This window comes from Musa acuminata, unplaced genomic scaffold (assembly GCF_036884655.1).
Source record: "Musa acuminata AAA Group cultivar baxijiao unplaced genomic scaffold, Cavendish_Baxijiao_AAA HiC_scaffold_515, whole genome shotgun sequence".
Classification (NCBI taxonomy): Eukaryota; Viridiplantae; Streptophyta; class Magnoliopsida; order Zingiberales; family Musaceae; genus Musa; species Musa acuminata.
The window spans coordinates 87,501-94,603 of NW_027020760.1; positions in this window are offsets into that span (position 1 = coordinate 87,501).

The window sequence follows — 7,103 nt, forward strand, 5'->3', positions numbered from 1 at the left end:
CGTAGGAGCGCTATTCCTACTACTCATTGGTTTCATCCAAGTGTGGAGTGCGACACCACCGACTTCAAGCGAGTAAGTGCAGACTGGCTAATAACCATCAATGTCAGCTTCAGAGTAAGTACTGGATTCCCTGTGGGGTGTTTTCATCCTTTCCAATACATATAGTAGATGTCAAGAATAACAGAACAGGGTCGAGTTCATTGCTACCCATGCCATTGATACTTTGTATGCTATTGATACATAGTAGGGTGGGTTGTGCGCCAGTAATAGCACTTGTATTTATTGTTGCGTTATTACTACGTGCTGTCTTCGGCGTCAGTCTGGGAACAGGGCGATATCATTATCATAGTCAGAGATATCACTAGAGGAATGAACATGCGGTGCGGGAGGGCCCCTTACATATGGAACCCCTACTATATTGCTTGTTTTGAAACCTAACCTTTTTCCCGTTAATGCGCTCCCCTACCACATTAAAGAAAGTCTCAAAATGAAATAAAGTCAAGTGTGAGTTGAAAGAGAAGAGGCGAGGTCGAGGCAGAGACAAGCTACTACTACAGGAAACAGGATCCAGAGCTGGAAAAGAAGCAATTACTGGCACTGGTGCCCGAAAGATTACCGTTTGTTTTCCTTGCCTCGACTTTAGCTCTAAATCTGGTGGCCTTATTTGCACTTACTTATTAAGCTGAAACAAGATCCGGAGAAGAAGCTTAAGATGAAGCAGGGTGAGTTAAGTATCCTATAGAATCAACAGGATTAGAATAAAGATCAGGAGCTAGTGTAGTAGCAAGTAGTTCTTCAAGTGGAGAAGAGAACAGCGCTACCGCGCCTTTTAGCTCGCTGACGCTCTTTTAGCTCGCTACCGCCCAAAACACATAACTTGTTCATAACTCGGTAGGATTCGTTATTCATAGCTGGCGCGCAACAGACGCAGTTGCTTGCCCGGCTTGGTTATACGTTACTTGTCGAGTAGTTGCTTGGTGGCTTTCAGCACCTTTGTTTACGACGGTATCGGTTCTAGTTTCATCGGATTAAGAAGCAGCGCCAGCCAAGAGAAGAAGAAGTTTTCGTTTGTTTTTTCATGAGATCAATAGCTGGATATGAAGCTGATCAATTGCTGGATTTGAAGCAGGGGATCAGTATCTGACTCAGTGGCGTAGGCAAAGATAGTTCGGTTGTTTCTAGAAGTAGGTAACCAAAGAGAGAAGAGAGGTAGGTTGAAAGCAAAGGAGGGTCATTCAGAATTAGAGGAACACAAGGGACGCGCACAGAGATCTACTTATTCTTATGTAATAGCATTGATTTCAATAGCGCTAGGTTAGAAATGTTAGGGTCTCTCACTAAGATAGGACAGAGTGCAACTCAACAGTCAACATTCAATCCATCAATACAAGAATCAAGAATATGAGTAGCAATAACGGGGCATGGAGCTACTAATGATTAGGCCGATATCACTACTACTGATAGAATGAGATCAACAAAGAACAAAGAATGCAAACAGGGCAAAAAGGCTCCCCTAATAGTGGGCTAGGCTAATCCGATCTTCTATTAATAAAGAATACACCCGCCGATAACAAGGGTGAAATAGCTAACTTATTAGATAGAATTGAACTGTTGTTAACAAGACTCTATTCGTGGGGAGGTCAACAAGGCCCCCCTAAGGGTGGACTACTACTCTATTCGATAAGACTCGCTTTACTTACTTCAAAGCCGCCTCTCCCTTACCTGATTCCAGCATTCCTCACTTTTCACCCTATACGGAATAGATTAATAGCTGGCTATCCTCCCACTCCATACTTACATGCTTGGACCACTGATCCGGAGACTTGAACCATACCGACAAGAGTCTAACTCATAGCCGGAATTCACTACTTACTAACAAACCTGCCTCTTCTGTCTCTTATTATTTATTTATATCTGCAATGCCTTTCCTTCCTCTTATTCTTTGGCTAGTTGGTCCATTGCTTATATTATTGGTAGGTACACGACCCTAGCGCATAGGGATAATAGAACCAAACGACTCTTTAGTATAATGAAAAGGGATTCCACTGCTAACTGACAAATACTTTAACTGGGAACTTAGCCTTTCTCTATTAACTTCGAACCCTGCTCCACTCTCTTTGACTAGTGATGCGGATCCCCTATTTCACCTGTTAGCCCGGCATTGCTTTATCTCAGCCCATATCTCCTATATCCATATCTACTACATATCCCCATATTATTAGTATGTCGCTACTGACATTAGGTCTGACTTTCCTTTCTTCTATTCTGACCTTGCTGACTATGAGAACTTCCCTCAAAACGGTAATTCAAATACTCAATATAGGAGTAGAACCGCTGACAACTAGGCTTACAGTCCATACTTTCTTTCTTTAACCGTGGATTCGGGTCCACCAACCAACTACTATACAAGCCACTTGCATTTGCAACAGGGGTTCTGAAGCGCCCTTAATACGAGTCTCTTTCTATCCGAGGTGAATCTTAGAGAGAAAATGCAGTTAATCAGTTAAGGCTAAAGTCAGAGCGCTAAAGGAAGCAGCCCCAATAATTCTTAAGGCGGCTTAATTCTTCGTTGCTTGTTCTGTTCTGCAAATGGAGTTCTACTTTTCTTTCATCGTATATGGCCTTTCTAAACTGTGTCGGTGTTCTAAGCGAGACCCTTATTCGAATCCTGTTCCTGCTAATAGAATGGATTTAGGTGCCATGTAAGTAAGTGTAAGTGTACCGGAATAAGCAAGACCCTGTGCCTTATACCCTGGAAATGCCTATTAGAAATAGATATGCGATGCAAAAGAGTTCAATTGAGAAATTAGTAGTTGACACCAATCTCAAGATTCCATTAATGATTTCACTCTTGTGTGCGCTAATGGAGTTTAAGCAATGCGTGTTGTGTATAGAACCGGGTGGGTAATTAGCCAGAGGTTAAGCAGTCTAGTTTCCTATAGTAAAGGGTTGCCAATCAAACGGATTTGAATTAAGCAAGTGTACGAGTTAGGTGACTTTTCTCTATTCGTTTTTTGTGCACTCACCATTCTCTCCTCTTTGAAATAGGGATAGCAGTGTCGATCAATAATAGCTTATATAGCACTGTGCCGAGATTCGTTCTTAAAGTAAGCAAGCCAGAGGTAGATCGAAAGACAAGAATGATGCTATCCTAATTATGAGTCAGCAGTCAAATAGGTGTGTCTTGGAAGCAGTAATATGTGAGCAGCTCCGGATAGGTATGTTTGGGGTAATATGTTTGTTTTCATTGTAGGAAAGGAGTTAGAGTTCGTTGCTTGTTTGCTTGTTTACCTATAGCTATAGTGAGTTAGCCGTTTTGCAAGCAAACACCTTACCTTCTTTTACTTAGGCGGAGTGCGGGGTACCCCAATTCGATTATCTTATCTGCCATCCAAGTAAAGTATAAAGTGAAGTAGATGCCTGTTGAGTATAGAGAAAGGAGAAAGACCTATGTAACGGAACAAGAAACAAAAGTAGCAAGTCAAGTTTCGTAAACAAGTCAAGTTGTCGGTTATCCAAGTGAATGAGTTCTTGTTGTTGGCAACGAACAAGCAATTGAATCCGCAGAACATACAAGGGCTGGGCTTAATAACTCAATTCCTTCTTCCTTAGAGCCCACGTAGTAGCAACCAACCAGCTATCATCTAACAGCTTAGGTAATTAAACAAGCAATGTAAGTATCCGTTGACTTATCACTGGCCCGCCTACAGCTCTGAGTCTAATTCTATTATCGTAGCGGGTGCATTAAGAGTAGAGTCGCAGAGGTGCGTAAGGAGAAAGAAAGGAAAGGCTAAGTGAGTGTTCAGTGAAAGAGCCCCGACCCGAGCAAGTCACAAGCGATGGAAACAAGTCAAAAAGCGAGATCATAAGCAAGGGTAGAAAGTATAGTAACCGGTGAGTTTGCCGGAACAAGCACAGTTTCGTTAGCCAGAGCCTGCTGTAATCAATAATTCCGTATTTCGCTCTTAGCTTTGGCCGTGGGTGCCTCAATTCCCTTCTTTCCGTATTTACTACTAAGTGATGTTACCTCAAAGATTGTAGTAATAAGTAATGCTACCTCCAATAAGTGATCTACTTCTATGACTGAGTTCATGACCCACTCTACTATATGTGTTAATGAATAATAAGAAGTCAGAACTCCGCTGCTACTGATGAGAATGAAAACAGAGCTGGAGAACCCAACCACTGCTATCAAGAACGGAGCTACTAATGGAAGCAATGAAACAAAGAACTCAGGCTTTGACTACTATATCAACGCTCTACTACAAACAAGTAAAGATGGAACACTGAATACAGGCTTACAAACAAGTAAAGATGGAACACTGAATACAGGCTTACTCCGCTGCTAACAAGACCGCTTTTCCTTCTTTGTCTCCACTATAGGGCTGCCATTCCAGTATACTTCCCTACGCTTACTGCTTTCAACTCCTATGGTTTAGTCTGCCTTTACTGCCTCTCGTTCTCACTGCCTCTTATATGACTGCCTTTAAGGATAGAAACCCAGCTAACAAGGCTTTCCTAGACTACTGGAATGAATAGGATTGCCCGTAACAACTTTTTAGCACAACTACTATCGTAGTAGCTTGTCGACTTGGCCGGAAGAGCAGCCCTTTAGCACTTTTAGCTCACTGACGCTCTTTTAGCTCGCTACCGCGCCTAGATCGGCTTGGTTAGTAGTTACTTGTCTAGTAGTTGTTTGTCCCGTTGCTTGTCTATCCGTTCCTTGTCTAGTAGTGTCTTGGCGGTCATTAGTAGTTGCTTGGTGACTTCAACCGGGTTTCATCCTGATCTTAGTACTTGTCTGCTTGGCCCTCATTCCTTTACTCATGAAGACTAGTTAGTTACTGCGCTTACCGCTGATCCCAACGTGTTATAGATTCTAGTAATGAATAGATTGATTCTAGTAATGAATAGATTCCTGTAATTCCATTTCCCATACGATGGGATCTGTCTATATACATACGATGAAGTATAGTGTTAAAGTGTGTTTGGCTTTGATCCCTATCTTTTTCTTACAAGAGAGTCTCTGTAATCTAATGGAATGTGTGAACTATATCTCTCTGGTTGGAATCTTTTTCATTTCTCTGGTGTAAGCTAGACCTGCAGACGAAGCATGCGAATCCACGTAAGCCATTGAGAAAGAGCATAAGAGCAAGAGGTGCCAACCCCAAGGGTGTGCCCACGGTTCTATATCTTGATTTCCTTATATAGCTAGCAGCATCCCTTTTCATCAGTGGATATTGGCATTCTAACTGCCCCACTACCACACCACTTTAGTCCACACGCCTATTCGCATTAATGCCTTCCATATCTATTAGTCCACACGCCTATTCGCATTAATGCCTTCCATATCTATTAGTCCACACGCCTATTCGCATTAATGCCTTCCATATCGATCAGTCCACAAAGCCTGTAGCGATGCCAGCTGCTACTGCTGCAAGTAAACGACTAACGACTAGTCTCTAACCAAATGTACTTTTCTCAAAATACAAATATCATACCATTGTTCCCCGCGTGAGCTTTTCTTCACTTCACTATTTACATGGGATCTCTAACGAACGGATCCGGCTGTGAAACTACTTGTGTTGGCTTTACTATTCTTAACTGGATAAATGAAGCCAAGTCGACTTGGTCGTTAGTATACGCTTGGCCTAGACTTGAGATTAGCACATTGCTTGTTGAACTCCTAAGGCAAAAGTACAATAATCCAGAATGTAACTTCCAAAGGGTGATTAGACACACCTAGAGTGCTGCCTGCCAGCGGAAGAACGTAACGGAAGTAACTCAGTGCTCCATACGGTGGAAATGAAAGCATAATGGATTCGGTGTAGACGATGCTTGCTTCATAAACCTAAGGTGGAATAGTTGGCTTTTCGACAGCTACGTATGCAGGCTTCTTTCCCTTATCCTTTACATGGACGTCGGGAAGATCATCTGGTTTTCCGTGAAGTTCCAAACATCGAGCCACGGTATGATTTGGCTTCCCACAACAGGCCGGTTTCCGCCCAACCTCTTCCACTCTTAGTTGTATGATTGGTAAAGGATCAATGGCCTCTAGCCAAAATCAGAGGCTTCAATGTTGTGGGATCATAGGGTTATTCATCGTACTTCCTCATTGAGTGGAACTGGAAGGTTATTATCGTTTTTAGCAAGGATCTGGACTTTGATCAGCTCGTATTCCGGCTTCCGTCCAGCAAAAACTCAAGATGCCAGCACTCATCTTTCATCCATCTGAGCCATTACACCTTACTGCTGCCTTCCAAGCCCGTACACTGTGATGTTCTAATTTCCATTGCATTCTTATGGCTAGTGCAGTCGTTGATCCATCCTCCAATTGGGGAGCCACGTATACTATTCTGGGGAGGTATGCTAATCGATGATATACTTATGTTGCTAGTGCTACTGGAGCTGCTGCTAGATATGCGCTTAACTGGCTCTAAAACCTCCTACCCGATAAAGGAATGGAATGGAAAGTCGTCTTTTCACTGATCAGCATTTAGAATGACCGAGACACCTATGTATTCTGAGGCAGAAACCCATGTTATCATTCTTTGGTAGTCACTGATTTGTCTTCCTCTCCTGACTACATGTCGTTTCCTTGGTCAATGTATACGAAAGTCTCTGACTGAACTAAGTTCATCATCAGGCATGGGTTCTCCACGAGCTGTTGATGTTTGGTTATTCCAAATGTCGACTACTTTTGGGTCCTATGTCTGTGTCTACGACTTCTGATGCACAGATGCTCTCTTTCTTTAAGGGAGGTTGGCTTTTCTGATTCCGGGGAAAGTTAGCCCTTCCTTCTGCTCGCTTTGTTGCGGCCGGCTCATTACTTGTTTATGTCTATCCTTAGTATGATTCCTATGGACGGGACATATGATAAGAAGATGGAGTTTGGACGTAGGAGTGAAAATCCAGGGAACAAGGATAGTTGGCTTTTGCGCCAGCTCGGCATGCTTGCTTTAGGAAGAAAGACCACACCTAACAACCCTTCAATCAAGTTCATTCCTCTGGAAGTAAAGTCAGTGAAAACTTACTTGTCACAAAGTGCCTGGAGCAAGTTAACTGCCGTATCGCTATGAGTACTTTTCATTGAGCAAACAGAG